The following is a 19,873-nucleotide window of genomic DNA, read 5'->3' as shown; positions in this document are numbered from 1 at the left end:
TACCTGTGTCCACGCAAGGTTGCCACACAGGTACCTCATCTATAAAGGGCAACACAGACTCACACACACGGGAGAGTAACCATGCAGACACACTCATGAGGTCAGGTTAGAGAGACCTATTAACCCAATGGGGAGTACCCAGAGAGTAACCCGGCTTGCACAAAACAAACACAGAACCTCCATCCAAAAGCCCAGATTGGGATTTGAACCCAGGACCTTCTGACTGCACGACAACAGAGCTACTCTGCCTCCTTTTAGTTTGATTCTCAACTTCAAACCTGTAAATAAATGCCACCGTCATAACCTGGAACACATTTGAAAAGGAAGAAATGAAAAGATTATGATCCATACTTGTTACGACGATGCACAATGTGTTATATGCTTTAACTATTTGTGGCCGCGGGTGAACATTGTCGTTTCCCATAACTACATCTTTGTATTACAATGCAAAGATGGACACACTGAAACCGCCACGAGATCAAAAAAGACGAGCAGCTCGATTTTGGCTCAGCAGGTCAGACGAGTTATTTCACAGAACTGTTTAGTAAATGTATTTGTTTTTTTTGTCACTGCATGACCGGTTTGATTTCTGACTTTGCTCAAAATATGTGAAACAATCAGCCAGCAGCTGTACAAGGAGACTGAGTCCACAGTAGTAGTCACTTGCGGACATTTTTAGTTACACAACCAACAAATCTAGTTGGGGGGGAAACTATCTTTGAGCATCTTCTGAGGTTATTTCTGTATTGCTCAGCTCCTCAGGGAAGCGTTTCACCTGTTTATCTGCAGGAAGCTTTTCTGTGTTCAAGATTGTACCTTGTCTGCAATTTTTTTTTTTTTACCAGGCAAGCTCTGCGCGGGGATTACATAATCAGAATGTTTTTATTTATTTATTTTTTGAAACTAAAAGCAGCTGCCTCTGTGTGAACATAGTAGCAGTGAACCAGAACAGTCACAATGTCGGCTGTGATACCAGCAAACGAAAGCAAAAGATGCCGACAGGCTTCAAGCACAAACGAGGTCAACAGCAGGAAAATGACGGGACATTTTGTGGAGTTGATACGAGACGGTTGTAATATTTTGTGACACGATGTTACTACGAAATGCAGAGATCTAGTTGCGTGTTTAGAACACTAAAATCTACAATGTAAGTATGCACTTCTTCTGTTCCCAGTAGAAACTAAGAGATATGTTGAGTTTTGCTCAGTGTGAATAAAATCTAATTATTTTCAAAGCATTTATGGAGTACCATCTCAGAAGAATAGTTCATTACTAGAACCGTAAATACAGCCCAGTTCAATCACCACGTTCAGTGCAGTTTAACAGTCAAAATAGATATATTGGTGTATATAAATCTCTACAGGCTGCCTCTGCCATTGCTATGAGTTATAGTCAGAAATGTAAAGAGTCCGATCTGATAAGTGTATCTCTTACTTAAACCAGGAAATTGGCCACATCTTTGACAATAATATGTACAAGGTTACAAGAACCTCAATTAAAATTATGAATAGGATGATAAGTTTCTGGTTTGAGCACTGAGAGGCACAAGCTACCTGTCCCTGAGATACAAGATGAACCTCTATAATTTGCCAATAAATTGTTGCTTATCATTATAAATAGCTGCTTAGTATATTATTACACTAACATTTCATGAAAGACATCGGCTTCGTGTAATGTGTGAGAAGAGATTGCATGGATAACCACTAGGTTCTCAACATCTACTGGGTGAGAGGTGGGTTATGCCACAGTTATGCCATTAAAAGGCAACTTCGAGACACAAAACATGCCGAAGGTCAATTTAGCGTCTTAAAACCCATCTATTTTACTTGGCTTTCAACTCCAGCGAGATCTAGTTTTACATTGTATGTTTGTTTTAGACTGTAAGAGTTTTTATTTGTTTTATTTATTTTATGTACAGCACTTTGTATCAACTGTGGTTGTTTTAAAGTGCTTTATAAATAAAGTTGGTGTGGTATTTAATTAACCTTGTCTAGCTTAGAAACAAGACAAAAAGGTAAAACGTAATAAATTTACCAAACTAAAACAAACAAAGGCCGATAATTATGACAGTCTTAGAAAAAACTTTGAGAGAGTCTTATCTGTTGAACTTGTTGCCTTTTATATGTATTGCTAATCCCCACAATGAAGTTCTTAAAAAATAATTTCTTTAATTTGTGGAAGTTTTTGTACAAGGATACAGTTCTTAAATTGCTTTCAAAGACATGTTTGGGCATTAAATGCTCTCAAACAGTGGGCAGAATGGAGTGTAATAAGCATTAGTAGTTCAAACAAAGTGTTGGTATTCCTACCAATAAGCTGAAAAAGGAGAGAAAATAAAAATAAAAGCTTAAAATGAAGTTACAGAAACTGGCACAGTGAGACAAATAATCATTTAAACATACAAATGCTTTGACACAACCACAGTTACGTCCCAGATTCTCTCTGTAATCCCCAGCAGAGGGAGTGCAGTTTAAAGCGATGAGTTTGTCTGCACGGAGCCGTCTTCCTCATTGGTTCCCCATGACTTCAGTGCTGGAGGTGTCTCGGCCAATGGCAGCGCTGCCTGGTTACAAACATCTGAAGTAGTAATAATGTGGAATGTGCTGACTCGGCATGAGCTGTCAACCAGAGCATGTAGTACTATACCACATACGGACGGGGGGAGGAGACTCGGCGAGAGGAGAAAGTAGTAAATACTCAGTGACAAAGCAGAAGCTTCGCTGTGCTCTGTTAATGTGATAGTAGACAGCAACATTACCATCAGCTGCTTTACATTACCCAACAGAACTCCACTCTCGACTTTTATTGCACTTTTTTGTTTGATGATGATTTATCGTTTCGTGCAGCTTCCAGAAAGATGTCGTCAGTGATTAGAGATTTTTATTGCTTGTACATGTCTTTTGTCTACTTTTTTTTTCTTTTTACGGTGTAGTAAAAACATATTTTGATTTTTCAAAATCACTTTTCCATTCCAGCATTTTAGACCACGTAAGCTTTCCCTTACGTGCCATTACATTGATGGGAAACATTTTAAAATGAGTGGCAAGACCAATTTGAATCTGGATGGGGTTGTTTTGTTGTAATGTGTTGCACAATGCAAATCATTCAGGCTTTCGGGCCTTACAGCCGGTGCTCAGATTACTAGCCCTGTCGTGAAGTTAAACACCTGCTTTCTTTTTCTACTGGAAAGATGTACAGTATGCACAGTAGAAAAACACAACCAAAATAGTTCCCCACCGATCACTGTTCATATATATAAATGTCTATAAATAGATGGAATGTAATTTTTCTGTGTGTGTTTGGTGGCAGCAAGAAAGGAGAACCAATTGGGGAGATGAAGCATGGGAGTTTACGGAAAGCAGTTTACATCACGTGAAATTACCAAAAAACATTGGTGGAGCTGTTGAAGAAATGAACTCTGGAATCTTTCTGGGTGTGTCTGCTTGACTGAACAAACATTCATCCAGCCAGACTTGAGCTGGTGATTCTAAAAGATCCCAGGAAGTGTTTATCTAAGTTTCAGGACCTTCAGATTAAGAAGGTGAACATTAAGAAGGTTCACCTAAATGTTTCACATGATCAAACATATTTAAGAACTTATGACGCCTCATTTCTATGACGAGTTCAGGTTTAAAAAGGCTCCTAAAATCAAGGAACGAACCACATAACAACAACATGGAAAAGTAAGAAGCATTTAAATCAGACCTTTGAGTCTGTCTCCTTAATCAGATCTATGATGGCACATAAAATATATTAACTCCAATACTGAAATTCCTAGAGCTATTAATTGAAAACTAGACAGTTTGGAGAACTTCTAATTAATGTCACGTTTAAAAAAAAATGTAATGGACTCTTTGGGTCCATTTCATTTGCCTGAAGTTGTCTTTCAACATATTCAGGCTATGAAGCTTTCCATTACATGCATCCATGCTGTTATACTGTTCCAGCTCCAAATTAGCCAGTAGGGCTGAGTTTACCGAACATATGTCATCTCCTTTATTATAAGATATAATAAAGTAATATAACTCAGAGGTTTTCCTTGTTTCATATTATTTTACAATTCTGTGGATTTTTTTAGATATTTTTGTTTTAAATAACACACATTTCATAACACGTTTCACAACATTAAAGGCAACATTAGTCATCATCTCTTGATCTGTGTTTCATTTCCTGTGTTGCAAGAAGGCAGTTTGGAGCACTTTCGCTAAGTTCTTCGTTACATAAGAAAGACCTATGGAGTTTTTTCTGCAAGTAATAATGCAGCAAAGAAACAAACTAATAATTAAACACAGAAGAGGAAACTGGCAGCTGCACCATGTTGCTCAAATAGAAAAAAATTTAAAAAACAATGCCATTTGGAAATTCAAGCACAAGCTTGTATTGAATTGTGGGAGGAAGTGTTGACTGAAATGTGATGAATTTATGTCAGCTTTTCTGCAAAAAAAAAATCCGTATTTTGGACACACTCATATCTGAAAACTATAAAACTGAAACTTTACTAGAGACTCAGAATTAATTGTGGTGCTTTGAAAACTGTGAATTTTTCTAATTTTCTCATGTTATAATTTCAAACTTCACTGTATTTCATTGAGATTTGTAATTGTGAACAATTGCGAATTGAAGTGAAAAGGGCAAATGATTTTCAAATGTTTTCACACAAACATTTTGAGAACTGCATTGCTGCTCAAGCCCTTTTAATCAGTCACCTCAAAGTAAAATCTACTGAAACATTCTGTGGATTTTACTCATCTGACCATATTTTTACTAATTCATATCATCAAACCAGCAATTAGTTAACCTGCAATAACGTAGCGTTGTCCTGTAACCCCAACAAATGTCTGTCCATTTGTTGGGTTTGCAGTATGCAGGTCTGAACCTGCATACTGTATGTACATCCCATACATTATCAGTAAGTGCTGATAATTTTCCACTTGTTCTGTAAGGTAACAAACAACACTCCTCCTCTTGGGTACAGCCCATCAGCAGCATCTCCGTCATCAGGCATAAATAGCTACAGCTCATAAGCCAGCATGTGGACAGTGTACTCTATAAGAGAGCTCTTCCCCTCTTATAAACCATGACAGCATACACAGAGCCGCTGTGGCCATGATTAATTGATTGTGTTTCAGTGCTACCAGGCCTCTCGTTGCCAGACATCCACAGGACTCATGGGCGGACGAGACATCAGCATCGCTGATTCAAAGTTTGTTCTTTTTTTCTCTTGTAAAACAAAGGGTGCTTTGAAATGGAGCGCTCAGAGGATTTAGCCAGGTGGATGTTCGCGTTCGATGACGCTTGGAGAGCACGGCGACGAGGTAACTCTGGATGAAGGAGAGAGATTGCAGAGCTGATAAAGAGTCAGCAAAAGTGTGGAAAGTTTGCATCGCACTCCCGGATTTGCATCCTGGAACGTCCGATTCAACCTTCAGATCACTTTTTAAGTGCAGAAAAACCCTGAGAAAGTGGAGAGGTGCGTGTTAAGCCTTTGAAGATTGTGACAAAGAAATCTAAACTCCGTCAGAAATGCAGAGGTTGCTTGTTCAGCCTTAACCTCAGTGTGTTAAAGCTAATGATGGAAGTCAGAAGGTGAAGCCTCGGAGGAAGTTTTGATCAATAACCACAGCACATTATAAACTATTTAGCTGGCAAGAAAAGCAGACAGAGGAATTTCTTGAGCTGTCTTCACTTGACTCCAACAGAAACAACATACCTGATTTCATTTAAGACTTAATAATTAAAATCGCTTGTTTGCAAATAACCAGTTCTTCATTACAATACATCAGACATTCATTTATGACAGTATAGTTTCTCTACCTTGCACGTTTAGCCTTACTGTACATTGTCATTATTTTTTGAAACTATATTTCTTTTTTGTTGTCGTGAGTTTTTATTTGCATGTCTCATTTTCTGCTGATTCTCATCAATTCAAGAAACCTAATGGTTAGCTGGTTCCTTTCTCCAGCAGTCAGGATCGTGTGTTCAGTTCTTTGTTGCTTTTAGTAATTATGTGATGCCTTTTTTGCTTTAAAGACTAAGTTTTCATTTTATGAACAATAAACAGCTTTAATTTGAATAATCTTGTCACTGTAAAAGTGCACATTGAAGTGTAAATGTTGAAAAGTTTGAACAGGACTTGAAGACCAGGGGCGATGACCTCCAGCAGTCGGGGTCATGTGTCCCATGGATGGATTTCTTTCATCTAATGTTTTTCTGCATCTCTTCAAATGACTTTGTAACCTGAGCCATTTTGATCATGCTACATTAGACGTTTTATATCACTAATATTTCTGAATACATCTTGCAAATTTAACAAACGAAGAAAAGATAAAGTGGTGTCAAAACTCATTTGCAGCAAGAGATGAAAAAAACAGCAACCTATGAACCTTTTTTTTGTTATTTCAAAACTGAAATGAACTTTGCAAAGTAAAGTTTGGGGAGTAATGCTTTCTAAAGCACATTTGCTGAATTTGACAGAAGTGTAACTCAGTTTAACACAATTATCCACAATGAAGCAACATGAACTCCCAGACTATCTTTAAATTCCTTGGCCAAACTGCTAGTTAGTTTCCCCCCATCATCACCACCTTTTTGTCTTGAGTTCACTCCAAACAGTAGTTCGGGCTCCCAGGGCAGACCAAGGGGGGGTCAGGCGAGTGCTGGAGATTTGTAAGCTGCCTCTTTCAAACTCATCCATTATCCAGCTGACTCCACTCTGACCCCTGAGGTAGCGAGTGTGTGTACTGCAGAGACTTGCCTGGAGAATCACTCAGCAGAGTTTCTGGGTGCGGGCACGCGTTTGTGAGTGTGAGTGTGTGTGTGTGTGTGTGTGTGTGTGTGTGTGTGTGTGTGTGTGTGTGTGTGTGTGTGTGCGTGTGTGTGTGTGTAGACCTTGGGGGTTGTGTTGGAGAGCATTCCTGACCTGGTCAATAATTAAAGAGACTGATTTGTTGGAAGAAAGTGGCTCTGATATGAGAGGCAGCACTTTTTCAGACGGGACAATATGGCTGTTGAAGGGCCCATATTTAGCATGTTCAAGTCATTGATGCTTGGCTTGAAGAATTCAGGTCAAGCAGAGACACAACAAGTGAAGAATAAATGCTGACATGAGGAGAAAACTAGAAAGAAAGACTGGACTATATTTCTGCCTTATGCTGAAATCTTTCCCATTCTTCTTTGCAACACATCTTGAACTCAGCCAAATTGGATGGAAAACATCTGTGAGCAGCAACTATCATGTCTTCAAACGGATTCTCATTTATTTGATTTACATAGTGGACTTTGACTAGGCCATTCTAACACATAAACTTGTTTTGATCAGCTTACAGAGTTGTTGTCCTGCTGGAGGGTGAACTTCCACCCCATACTCAAGTCTTGTGAAGCAATTTGTTAGAAAAAATAATGCTGGCAGAATTATGTTTCACTGTTGTGTTCAAGGTGATGAGCTTTAGCAGTTTTTTTCTCTACAAAGTGTGATGCATGTATGACCAAAAAAAGGCTCAATTTTGACCTCCGTTCAAACCGGATCCTGCAACCCTAATTTCTTATAGTTCTCACTAAACGGTGACTTCCTTCTTTCTCCCACTGACAAATATTCCCATCTGCACATCTCTGCAGCTCCTCCAAAGAGAACACGGACCTCTCAAGCTCATCATAATAATAGTCTCCCAACATGTCAGCTCTGGTTGACAGCCTGATGCCAGTAGATTCATCTAATAATATTTCTGCTGTGATGTATGATAAATGGAGCACCGTCTTTTTGGGATATTCAAAATTTGAGATGCAGTTTCAGAAACTAGATCTACTTTAAGCTTTTTATTTTTAAAACTTTCTTACTGTTTGTCTGTTGTGTTCCATGTTTTTTTTTTTTTATGATGCTTTTTGTTTCCTAATCTTTTCCAACAAATGTCTGAGGCCTTCAGGGAACAGCTGGAATGCTACTGATTGAATGACAAGAAGCATCCAATCAGTAACATTAAATGTTGTCTGCCAGATTTGAATTTATACAAATATGTTGAAAGCTGCAACAATTTCCATTCCCTGTACAGTGAGGCATTACTTTGTGTGGGTCTATTCCACAGATCATAGTAAACCACTGAGGATTAATTCACAAACTCTGCCTGCCTAGGATGTGCAGATTCAATTGCTTGCTGGTAATACGTAGATTAGGAAACTCTCTGTGCATTATAATCCTCCATTCTTTCCATTCCCCTTGTCGTGGAAGGGAAAAGGTGTGTGAGAACAGGTAAACCGTTAGCAGGCTTTTGTTGCAGGATTACACTTGCAAGGGCGACTGTAAGCCTGATTTGGTTGGAACAGAAGAAATGAGGTCACATTTCTGAAACCGACGTTGTTACACGCTGATAAGGATTTTTTTTAAAAAGTAGCTTGATTTTTATCGTTATCGGAGCGTGTCAAGTCTTAACAGTCATATTTAGTAAATGTGTAATAGCACATTTATTACACATCTATTACACGTTTCCGCAACTAAAGACTGCTCCTTCGGAGAAGAAGGTTAGAGATCTTCAAGGAAGGTTAAGGCAAGTGAATTACTTTTTTTGCTGGTGGAGTGAGTAATGGTGTTGGAGGTGGTTACCCTTGATACAAGGGTTGAAAAGCTTATGGAGCCTGAATGAGAGTCGGTGAGTTGAAGTTGTGGAGTGGTCGTGTGGAAGTGAGTGGGACTTTGCTCGGAGGAAAAGTGCTGGGCTCTAGTGAGAGTTGAAAGAGCTTCTTGTCAATTAGGCGGCAGAGGAGCAGACCAGGAAGTTCCCAACGGCCTGAGGTGAAGCTGTGGTGGAGACATGAAGCAAGTTAGGGATTTCAGAACAGATAGAAATGATGAATGAGTAATGAAGAATAACTTGAAGCAATCAGACGAGTAGTAAAGGAGACCACACAGCGGTAGCTGCCGAGTCTCCCTTCAGGCCTTTTTATGGTTGTGTTCTGTGTTGACACAACACTAGTTTCAGTGCTTGACTTTAAGACACTGAATGATTGAAAGATGGGAGTTAAATGGTTTGAGAAACTAAAACCGATCATCTGGGTGTTGTGCTAAAACTGAGAAAGAGCTTCACAAATCATAAGAAAATCCTTTAATGAGGCTCAGAAATCCAGAAGATCTAGCAATCAAGATAACTTTAAACTGTTACTACTGTTAGGGAGCAAACAAAATGACTCCAGACATTATTATTACTGTTTCCAGTGTCTGCTCACTAAATCAAGAAATGGCAATAAACACATGTATCCTGGAAACACTTGCAGATTTGAATAACAGAGGGAGTTAAAAGGGAGCAGTTCATATGAAAACTACAGTGACGGCTGTTTTTAAAACTTAGAAGATCTGCTTTCTTTTTCTACTGAGGTCTTCCTTAGTCGAAATTCCTAATGGCCTCTCCTGCATGCCGTACATCACTTTTCAGCAGCTATGCAATGAAAATAAACCACTTTAAGTCTCCTACAGGCCTGACTCCAGATAATGTCAATCCATCTTGCAGCTACAGTGTAGCTCTCTTGTTTATGTGGCAGATCAACCCGTGTTTGTTGTAATAGTTCAGCCAGGCAGAGTTGTTTCCTTGTGTGGTGCGAAGGAGTATTTGCGCAGCTAAAATCAGTGGCAGATGACATTTCATCGTGAGTCATTTAACAAAGAGGTATGCACATTTCAGCTCCCCGTTTCTATTTCTCGTACAAGCCACACCCAGTCGTGGTTTATTGTCCCTGAGTGTTCACACCTTCAAGAGAGGGACGCGGGAGCAACTCGAGGGAGTAACCCAATGACGGAAAAATGCACATCTCCTCTGGGAAGTTCTTCATGTACACAGTGGCAAAACAATGCGTGTTCGTTTGTAATAATGTTTTCCCATAGTTTCGAGCCACTTAATTGGAAGCTTTAGCTGATGTCAAACTGCTGAACTGGTTATTAGTCGCTCCAGCCCGTAGATGTCCGTACGCTGTGTAGCAACTCTGTGTAACACTAAATGTGTTTGTACAAGCAGAGTGGAACAAGTGAGCTGTCCAAGTAAAGGCCTGTGTTTATATGCTTTGTTACTTGACACTGAGAAATAATAGAGTACGCTGAAAAATAATAGCCACAGAGTAATTTATCCAGAAACCTGCTGCCAACATAGGATTTTTAATTGTTTTCAATATAATATGTATCAATTTGACTACAGAGAAGGTATCATGCAATACAAAAACTGGGATTTACAATGCAAAAATACCTTCTTATTCCATCCACTATTACATTGTTACAACTAGACTGTAAAGTTGATTTGTTGTTAAATTCAGTTTAATTGAAAAATACTTTATCAATCCCAGAGGGAAATTAAATGCAAAACTATTGTGCAAACTTCTTTAAAAAGTTGCATTAGATGCTGATGGCTGTGGATTTCTGGTAGTGGTCAGTGTTACAGCGGCACTACAGAAGGCTCTGACTGAAGACACTCTGGTGTTGTATGACAGTCTCATTAAGAGGATGTTTAGGGTTGTCTGTATTTTCTTGATTTCATGAAGAATCCTTCTTTGTACCTTCAAAAAACCAGTTCAGACTACATAATTTACACATTAAGCAGTACACAGCACAGAGACAAATAAAGTGATGAACAAAGACATCTGGAATGATGTACACAACTAACATGTTTCACCCATTCACACCACCAGGGATGCTCTTTACTTCCTGTAGTGTGTGGTTACATACTAGTTCGCAGAGCCATGAAGGAAATACACCCTAATTTTCACCCCCAAAACATTTACCTGTGAATCAGTGGGTCCAAGAGGACACTGGTGTCCTCGACACAGCTAATCATCTGAATCTATGATCATCTACTTTGTTTTGTTCACAGTGCAGTTAAGATGATTGTTCCCATGCCATTCTACTTTAGTCTCACTTTTCCCTCAAACACCATTGGATACATGGTGAAATTATTGGGGAATTCTGTGAACTGTCCAAAAAAAACCAAACAAACAAACAAAAAAAAATAAATAATCATAATAATTTAACTTTCTTGAAGTGAAATTATTGATTTTAAAGTCCTTGGAAAGCACTTCAAATCTGTAATCTAACTAACAATCTGTTGCAGTCTTCTTCCTGAAGGCCTCAGACAGATGTTTGGATCCGGTCAGAGATTGATCTTTAGATTTAGTGATTGATCTGGTTGAGTTAACTTTCACTTGGACAGTTGGAAGCATGCTGAGCTAAATGTCTAAAGGTTTAAACCGGGGACGGCTTCTTCGAAATACCGAGTAACAATGTCATAATCATATTTGACACTTCGGCATCAGATTGCTTTAAACCTACTTAAGTGGAAGTAAACGTGAGATTATGATAATTTATTCATTTTAATTTATTTACTCGCTTTAGTTTAAATGTCCATATGTACAAATTTGTTAAGAAAACACAGGCAGGTTGCGATAATTTTTTATGTGACTGTTTCTGTCTCCTGCTTTTGAATTTTGAGGGGCAGCTCTTTGAATTTTCTTACTAAATTTAAAGAGTTGTAGAGTAATTCTGCCTCTCACACTGCAGCTTGGCTATACCCATTGTACTGTAGGGATAGGGAACTTTGCTAAGGCACAAAGTTTCTCTAATGGCAACTTTTAAGAAGTTAAACCAACATTTTTAACAGTGTATGCATAAACAGCTGCTCCAGATAATACAGTAATCAGGTCTGTACAATCCAGAACAGTAAGTCAGTTTTATTTGTTGTTAAAATATAACAATTGTTATGAAATGCAATGTGAAATCTTCTTATTCAAAAATGAGTCCATTCACTGCTCAACTATGTGTCTTCATTTCTGTGCATGCGGCGCATCAGCGTAATACTAAACCTCTGGCTCACAGGGCAGGCTACCTCTCTAGCGCTTTGTTGACGAGGGTACAATGGAGAGTAGGACAATAGTCCACTTATTGGGTGACTGGCAGGGAGCGGGATACATCCCTGATTATCCGTCACATTGCAGCCTCGCGCACCCCGCTGTTCCTAGTGAGCGGTGTCAGGTTGCACTCCGCTGTAGAGGGAAAGGCAACGGCTCTCGCTGTCACACTGGAAATCTGGAAGGAGTCACAGAGGTCAAAGTAGTGAAAGGCTCTCGAAATAGATGAGAAGGGAAATAGATAACGGGTTAAGAGGCCGACTTAAATGATTTTAACAGGAATGTATTGGTGCACGGATTTGGGTTGACTCATTTTGATTTTTTTTTTTTCTTTTTGAGGTCTGACCTGCCTGCAGTTCTGACCACAATCTCAAGGAACACTTGGGGCCATTCTGGTACCGTTTGTATCAGAGTGACTGAAACAACCGGCACACTTAGAACAAATGTTAGTTGAGGAACATGATGTCATCCCACAGCAGTGTTTGACCAATCTTGGTGAACGGCATGAGGAGGTGCTAAGCTGAACCTCCTGTTTGTAAAATAAATTAAAAGTTGTTGCCAAAATGTCTTGTTTTTGAAAACTTCAGTAGCAGAAAGAACTGTTTGACAAACGTCCTTACTATTTTTTGTTTTTTGGGTCTGTACAAATGAGTAACAGCAAATAACAGCAAACAAGGACGTTGGACAGATTTGATTATTTTGAATGTATGTTGAAGGAAAAGCTGCATTTTCAAGTGTGTGGAAAAAGTATAAGGTAAGTAAGCTTTAAAATATATATATATATTTTTTTTTTTCATAAATGAGATATTGTGTGATTCTTTTCTTGGAGTGCAAAGCAGCTCTGTAACAACTCAATAAATATGTTAATATTTTGATCCATCCAGAGAGCAGAACAAAAATTATTTTTTTCTTGCGTAAAGTTTTTAAGGAGAGAAAATAAAAAAGCCAGCATGCATAAAAATGATATAAAATTGGCCACAAAATCTCTGATCGGTAGGTTTTATGCATTTCAGCACAGAACTTCTATAACATTTCAGTTACCAACACTTTTTTGTTGCGGCCATCTTTTGTTTGCGTCTCTGAATGAAAGTGTAAGGAATGTCCACAGCTGAGATGTCCCTCCAGGTTGCTGTCAGCTGACTGTCACTCATTGCCTTCAAGGCAGAGCAGATTTTCTCTGAATCCTTTCGCCTCGATCGCCGGCCATGACCTTCTGACCTTCACAAATAACGACAAGCAGAGGCCAAGCTCTTCATGGCGAGGCTCAGCTGGTACATTTTGCAATAAAGAATGCAGGCCGACCTGAGCTTAATATGCACGCACAATTGGAACTATTTCTAATGACGTATGTGCTTTGACATCCCCACGCCTTGTCGGTGCTGTCAGTGAACTTCTCCTGTAAATTGTGTGCCCTGCTCCGAGCCCGAGACGTCATATTTGTGCATGAGTAGCTCCGCAAACTGCTCCATTTGTGAATCTCTCCCTCTCTCTTTCTCTTTCTCCCTGGAGGTGGGGGCAGAGAGGTATTAGCTGTGCGCCGCAGACATCATTAGGAGGGGAGACGCTTTCCACCGTCAGCGCCGGAGCGGAGCGGAGCAGAGCAGGGAAGCCCTGGCAACAAGAAGACACACAAACTCAGCAGCCCGTTACACCCCACACAGTAAGTCGCACAAAACTACTCACTCCGAGTCGCTTTCCCCCAACTGTCACTGCTCGCTTTCCTCTCCTTTTGGAGCTCTTGTTTGGACACAAAAATGGCTGGAAGCACCGGGTAAGGGTGGCGCTGAAGCGCTCTGCTCTCTACCCTCCTCTCTTTCACTTCTAAGCGTTTGGGAAATGTTTACTTCGCGCTCTGACTTATTTTAACAGTCACCAAACAGTCCGGGGAGACGAGGGCCACGGGTGGGTCCACTTGTCATATCGCTGCTTTGCTGCAAAGTGAGTTTTTTTTTTTTTTTTTAGCGGACGGAAAGCGGGAGCGGAGGTTCGCCTGGGTAGTGACCGAGCGAGGAGCGCGTTCGCCGGCCGGGCTGATCTCGGCCGGCCGCTGCGCTTCCCGCTAACTGCGCCACTCGACCTCGGCTCGAACATGTTCTCTTTGCGCTGCTTTCTCGGCGGTAAACGCCGCCAGACGCTGCTGGATGTTGTTGCGAACGCTTGTTTTAATACTCTTAATGTGTTGACAGGGGATGTCAAAGGTTATTATTATATTATTTTTTAACGACGTTTCACCATCGCGGAAGTGTTTCCCCCGCTGAACACGAACTAGAACTACTCGCCGAAGTCCAAGTTAAAACGCTCACTTTGTTTGTTCCGTAACACTTTGCAGCGCCGAAACGTACATTTCCGCTCGCAGTTTGCACACGTTTACGGCTGCGTATGTAATATGTCACTACACGGTGTTTTACATGACCAGCTGGGTGTAAAGGACATACGGTTTGTGAGTGCAGGACTACCCGTGATGTCATTCATCCGAGCTTGGACCATTATATAACGGGACTGTAGGGAAGCCTGTGATAGCGGGCTATTTTTACACTGTTTACACCTCGGAGCAGAGTAGGGCCATGCTTCAACTCACAATACGAATTTAATATGCCGTCCAGATGAGGAGAAAGTGCGCGGACATTCAGGGAGTGCTGCAGATGTAAAGCGTGCACTTTAAGGTGTCCCCTGTCTTTTATGGGCGCCTGTGCAATAAACTCTTTAAGTGGTGCATTGTGAACATTTTTCTCATATTCTCAGTGAGATATCCTGCAGAGGGCTTTAATGTGCACATATTTAATTAAAGCCGTACTCACCCTTGTGAAAAAAAAAGTATAGTATATTTCAAACATACTTAATTTGTGAAAGTACATTTTAATATACTAAAAGTATGCTAAAAGTATGCTTGTACCAATTTTGACATTACAACTTTAAACACACGTAAATATATTTGTACCAAAAAACACTTATAAGAAATATATTAAATAAAATTATACTTTTAAGTGAACAAAATATGCATATTTACCCAAGTGTAAATATGTAAAAAAAAATCTTTAAAAAAGATTTTAAAATATTTTTTAAAAGATATTTAAAATATCTGTCAAATATACTTTGTAAATATTTTAATATATAGACTCAAAATAGAAATTTTAAAAATTCACTTAACGCTTACTTTAGGTGATAAATTTGAGTATGTTTTAAATTACATCTCAATGTATACTTTAGGCTAATAAAGTACGGCTTTTTAGGTGCCTTAATAATTTTTTTACTATTTTTGCTAAAATGGCAAAGAATAAAAAATATAATGATCCTTATAGTGCAACTTGATGTAATGTTGTTTAACAAAGTAACTAATGTGTTCGTGGCAAAATATCAAACACTAACACTTTAGTGACAGAGGTGCTACAACAAAAACAATGCTTGTCCTTTACTAATCCTAAGTGAACTTGAAGTATACTCATGATTAGCCTGAATTCAAGTATGCGCAAGTATGTTAAAATTTAACATACTTAGTACATACATTTTTCACCAGGGCACACTTACGACATTATTTAGTAAATTCTCTGAACTTACCTTTGAAGTGGAATATGTTTGGGAGTGTTCACCAACATGCACTTAATTGGTTGTAACTTCCGTTCTTTTATTTGTCCATTAATGTTATTACATCCTCCTACTATCAATATTTTACTCATTTTCAAATTTTTTCAAGGGATTTTAGCATGCAAGAACAGTGTGTGTTAATAATGTTCACTTCTACCCTTAATATTAAAGTTAAGGGTAGAAGTAGCAAATGAAGCCACTGCTATATTTGTGATAGCAGTGGCTTTTTTTCAACAGTAAGTCAGAGGAAATGACAACACAGTTCTCTGTGTTGTGGGAGGTAACGCAGCAAAGGTCTTGAGGTCAGGAATCGAACCCAAAAGAGCTGTATGGCCGCTGTATATGGGGCAGCTCTCCCGCCACACCATGCTACGCCCCAGAAAGAGGTTTCTAGGACATTTGTATTCGCTTTTTGTAAACCTGACACCAACTCATTATGCTTTGTAACCCAATGGATTACAATATTTTGTTTTGCCAAATTAGATCAAATAAGATGTCACGACAAATTAAAAACAATCAAAAATGTATCTGAGAATTACCTGCAAAAACAAATTTTAAAGAACCTTGTAGTAGATGCAAAACTAATTTTTAGCTAACAAGCAAAATTTGCAAACATTTGTTTGAATTCTTGTAAATTTCGTTTGGAAACTGTCTTAACTACTTTTGATTAATTATGGTTGCTAATTATGTCTCAAAAATGTGAGGTGTCTTTTGGTTTAAATTTTAGCCTTTTAATATTTTTTGTAGATAAAAAAAATCTGAGCTGTAGATTATAACTCATCAGTGTCCATAGAAATTACAGTTCTTTCAACTTCCGATTTAATTGCTATTAAAGCAATCTCAGCTGTTATTCAGAAAAATGATAGCACATGAAGAACAGAGACAAAGCTTTAATTAAGATTTGCAAAAACATCTTTTGCAATTAAAACGAATCAAACGCAAAGTTATAAAAACAAGACTCTTCCTAAGTACAAGGCTTAACAATAAGACAGAAACTGGAAATGTAATGTGAAGGACTAGATTATGTAAAATCTCCATAATTTTAGTCTTGAGATGGCTATAAAATGTAATTTTTCAAAACATTTTACTACTGCATAGTTCAGTAAGTAGAAACTTACTCAAATATGCACATGAATTTATAAATTCATACATTTCTAAAGCTGTACCCCTCTAGGTAATAACAACACGTTGTGGCAAGTGGCTCATTCAAATCTTATGTTTTGTTGTCCTTCTGCAATGTGAAACCAAACCTCGTGATGCACATGCAGTATTGTACAGACTTGTTTTGGACTTTAAAGCATAAAAATGCAGCCCAATTGCATAACAGCATAATTTCTGTCAATAAAACCCGCCTTATTATTTATAACGTTATGGCCTCTGTCACATAGATTAGATATGGTCTCCAGTTTGTTCCTGGTGCTGTCTGACTCTCTCGCTCACAGTGTTGTGTAAAAGGAAACAGACGTGCTGGAAGTGCAGTGGAGGACCATTCACATTCTGCTTTACTCACTTTAAATATCCATTTGCTGTTGTGTTGCTTTCATAGTTATATTCTCTAGTTCTGTTATCAAAGTATTCATATAGCGTTCCACATTTAGGAGCATTCGAAAAGAAGGATTTGTTGGTCTGTGCCTTAACCTGGTTTTTAAGATGTTTGAACTATGACTATTATGTGTACTTGTTAATAATCTCATGTGCTCAATTTGGCATAATGTGCCTGTTATGTCGGCAATGTTCTGACCAGTCATCTTTGTCTAATGATATGATTTCCAAAAGCTAATCTTTTTTTGATAAAGATGTAAAGCCTTATGACTTAAATTCTCATCGACAAGTTGTGTTTAATACAGAGGTTCATATACAATGAGAAATGACAACAATCAAAACAGATTTAGATAATTATAAGATTTGGAGGTCAGTCATCTGATATGTTTTTATATTTATCTTTGATCAAATATCTTTGATACTAAAAATTAGCTCAGTTGTGAGACTTGGCTTTGTCTTGATTCTATGGTTCGCAGTTCGGTCAACAGCATTGCTTATCAGAGCAAATTCAAACACTTATCAGAAATGACACGCTATTTTTACGTCAACAACTGATTCTTCTATGAAGTATTAGATGGATTATGAGAAAAGCTAGAAAGACTGGGATGATGCCATGTATACAACAAGCAGGGTTTATGAGATTATTGTACTCACTGAAGCATATGTTTGAATAACCTTAACATATGTCAGGTAGAGTGATGGAGGAACAAATAGTGAGGTTTAGGTGAATTAGTTTTAGGTCTACTATCCTGCAGAAGTTTGACAAAAGTAATGTCCATCTGTCAGGCTGGGGTTTACAGCTCATGGATGGAAGTCTGAAAGTTTATGAGATTATTGATTTTGTGGTGGCTATGCTTTCACTTGCCAGGTTGTTAGAACTATAGCTGAGAGAAAAATAGCCGGCAATAGGATGTTTACCAGGGATGTCCAGAGTGTGGCCTGGGAACAATTTGTGGCCCTCTGAATGATTTTTTTTGTTTTTTGTACACCCCACCAGAGTTCTTGAGAGCCATGTCAGCACAAGCAATTGGTTTAGATGAATAATTTTTAAAATATTATTTTGAGCAAAAATTTTCATTGATGAATAAAATATTTTGCATCATCAGCTGTGACCTGGACGATAGATAGACATCCTGTATTTCCTAAAAGGTACTTTAGCATCTGACAGGTGTTGTTTTTGTTGGGCTGCAGTTGAAATGTATAGATTTTGTTTCTGCTCTACTGAGCAACAAAGTGTTTATTTCTGAGGTCCGCTTCTTCAGGTGAACAAGATGTAAAAGACCCAACTGAACTTTTCTATTGTGTGATCATGCCACTGTGATCCAGGCGTGCTGTGCCACCCACCCACCCACACACACTGCATCCACCCTAGCCTTTGATTCCAGCCGCCACTCACTTTCAAATGGTAATGAGAGGCAATTAGAAGCCAATGTGTCCTAATCACAAGCCATTTAACCGAGCTTGACTCATTTGTCAGAGCCCTGTGAGCACATGGAGCCCCACAGACAAACACAGATGAGCAGTACGTCTTGTAGATCTTGCCAAATGAGGGGGAAATTGTGTGTTTCTGTGTATGCGAGTGAGATTTCCAGGTAATGATCGGGTGGAGATTTCACAGCTGACTGAGCCAGTGACAGAAATGGCTCTTCATGTGCAAGTACAGGGAGGACGAATGATGGGTGGGAGGGCCTCACAGATTGACCAGGGCAGCGAAACAACAGGTGTCAGTGGCTGTATGTAGAGGAAGGAGTGGGAACAATTCTTCATCTTGACATTTATTTAGAGTCTTAAGAGGCACTGTGCACATGGGTGCTTACAAATTGACACCGATTTAATTACACAGTGCCAATTTACAACAGATGCCTTCTCAAGGCACACGTGTCCAATTTGTATCCATTTAGATTACAATTTTGTCCACATTGAGTCCAGATTAACCCAGTAAATTCCAGTCCAACCTTATATTCAAATTCTACTTCATTTACATTCAGTCCAGTTTAATCCAGATTCATATATGGTGCAGTTAGATGCAGAAAATCATTTATAGATTTATAGAGATATAATGATCTGAATTCTTTGACCAATGTTAGTTCCTTAGTTCTAAACCGTTACTATGAAGAATAAGTTAAATTCAATAAATTAGGATATGACAGTATGATTTAGTAACTACATTCACTCAGTGAAAAACATAGATTGCATTTTCAGATCTCTTATTTCTGTGGATCATGATGATTTTCTACTTACAGTTAAAGACATGACATTGATTACGACATTACATCAGACCATTAAAAATAAACATCTCTACTACAGAATGCGGCCTTTGTAAAATGCATGCTTAACACCTGGCGGAGGCTATTCCCAAAATATAATTTTTATCTGACAAACGAACCTCATCAAATCGCTTATTCTAACTTACTGAACATAACTCCACATCCTTTGATTAAATCTGATACCCAAAATCCCCAAATTTTATCAACCCAGCATTATTTATGAGAGACGGAGGTTAATAGCCCAAAAGGAAACAGAAACTTTCTTTTACTCCATTTAGTAAAGCTTATTTTTTCAACGTTTAGCACTAATGGAGCCTGAATAAACTACATTAAAAAACAAAAAAAAAAAAAAAAATCTGAAAAAACCCCAAAACTCTTTAACAAGATTTCAAACTTCAAACTTTCATACATGTTCCTTTTCTTAGATTGTAAATAGGTATTGTTGTATCTCAAGGTAATTGAATGAAAGTACCACATTTGATGTAGAACTAATGAGGGTAAGGTTAAGCCAGTCTAATCATAAGCTTGATCAAAAATGAAAGTTTTAAGTGTGAACATTGAAGTAGACTGGGTGTCTACTTCACAAGCAAAACTGGGTTCCACCAGAGAGG

General features: G+C 38.6%; 1 protein-coding gene across 3 annotated transcripts in view; it reads left to right on the top strand.

The window, feature by feature from the left end:
• The first annotated feature begins 13,430 nt into the window (after positions 1–13,430).
• The window catches only part of atxn1a (ataxin 1a), a 96,021-nt gene continuing 89,578 nt past the window's right edge, over positions 13,431–19,873 (top strand). The window contains exon 1 of one of the 3 annotated variants that reach the window (XM_055053740.1): positions 13,431–13,531. The gene's annotated coding sequence lies outside the window, so the exon portion shown is untranslated. The other 2 variants (XM_055053739.1, XM_055053741.1) reach the window with 2 other exon arrangements.

The sequence above is a fragment of the Poeciliopsis prolifica genome, unplaced genomic scaffold (genome assembly GCF_027474105.1).
Source record: "Poeciliopsis prolifica strain line A6 unplaced genomic scaffold, Auburn_PproV2 SCAFFOLD038, whole genome shotgun sequence".
NCBI lineage: Eukaryota > Metazoa > Chordata > Actinopteri > Cyprinodontiformes > Poeciliidae > Poeciliopsis > Poeciliopsis prolifica.
This window is presented reverse-complemented; position numbering and strand designations above follow the sequence as displayed.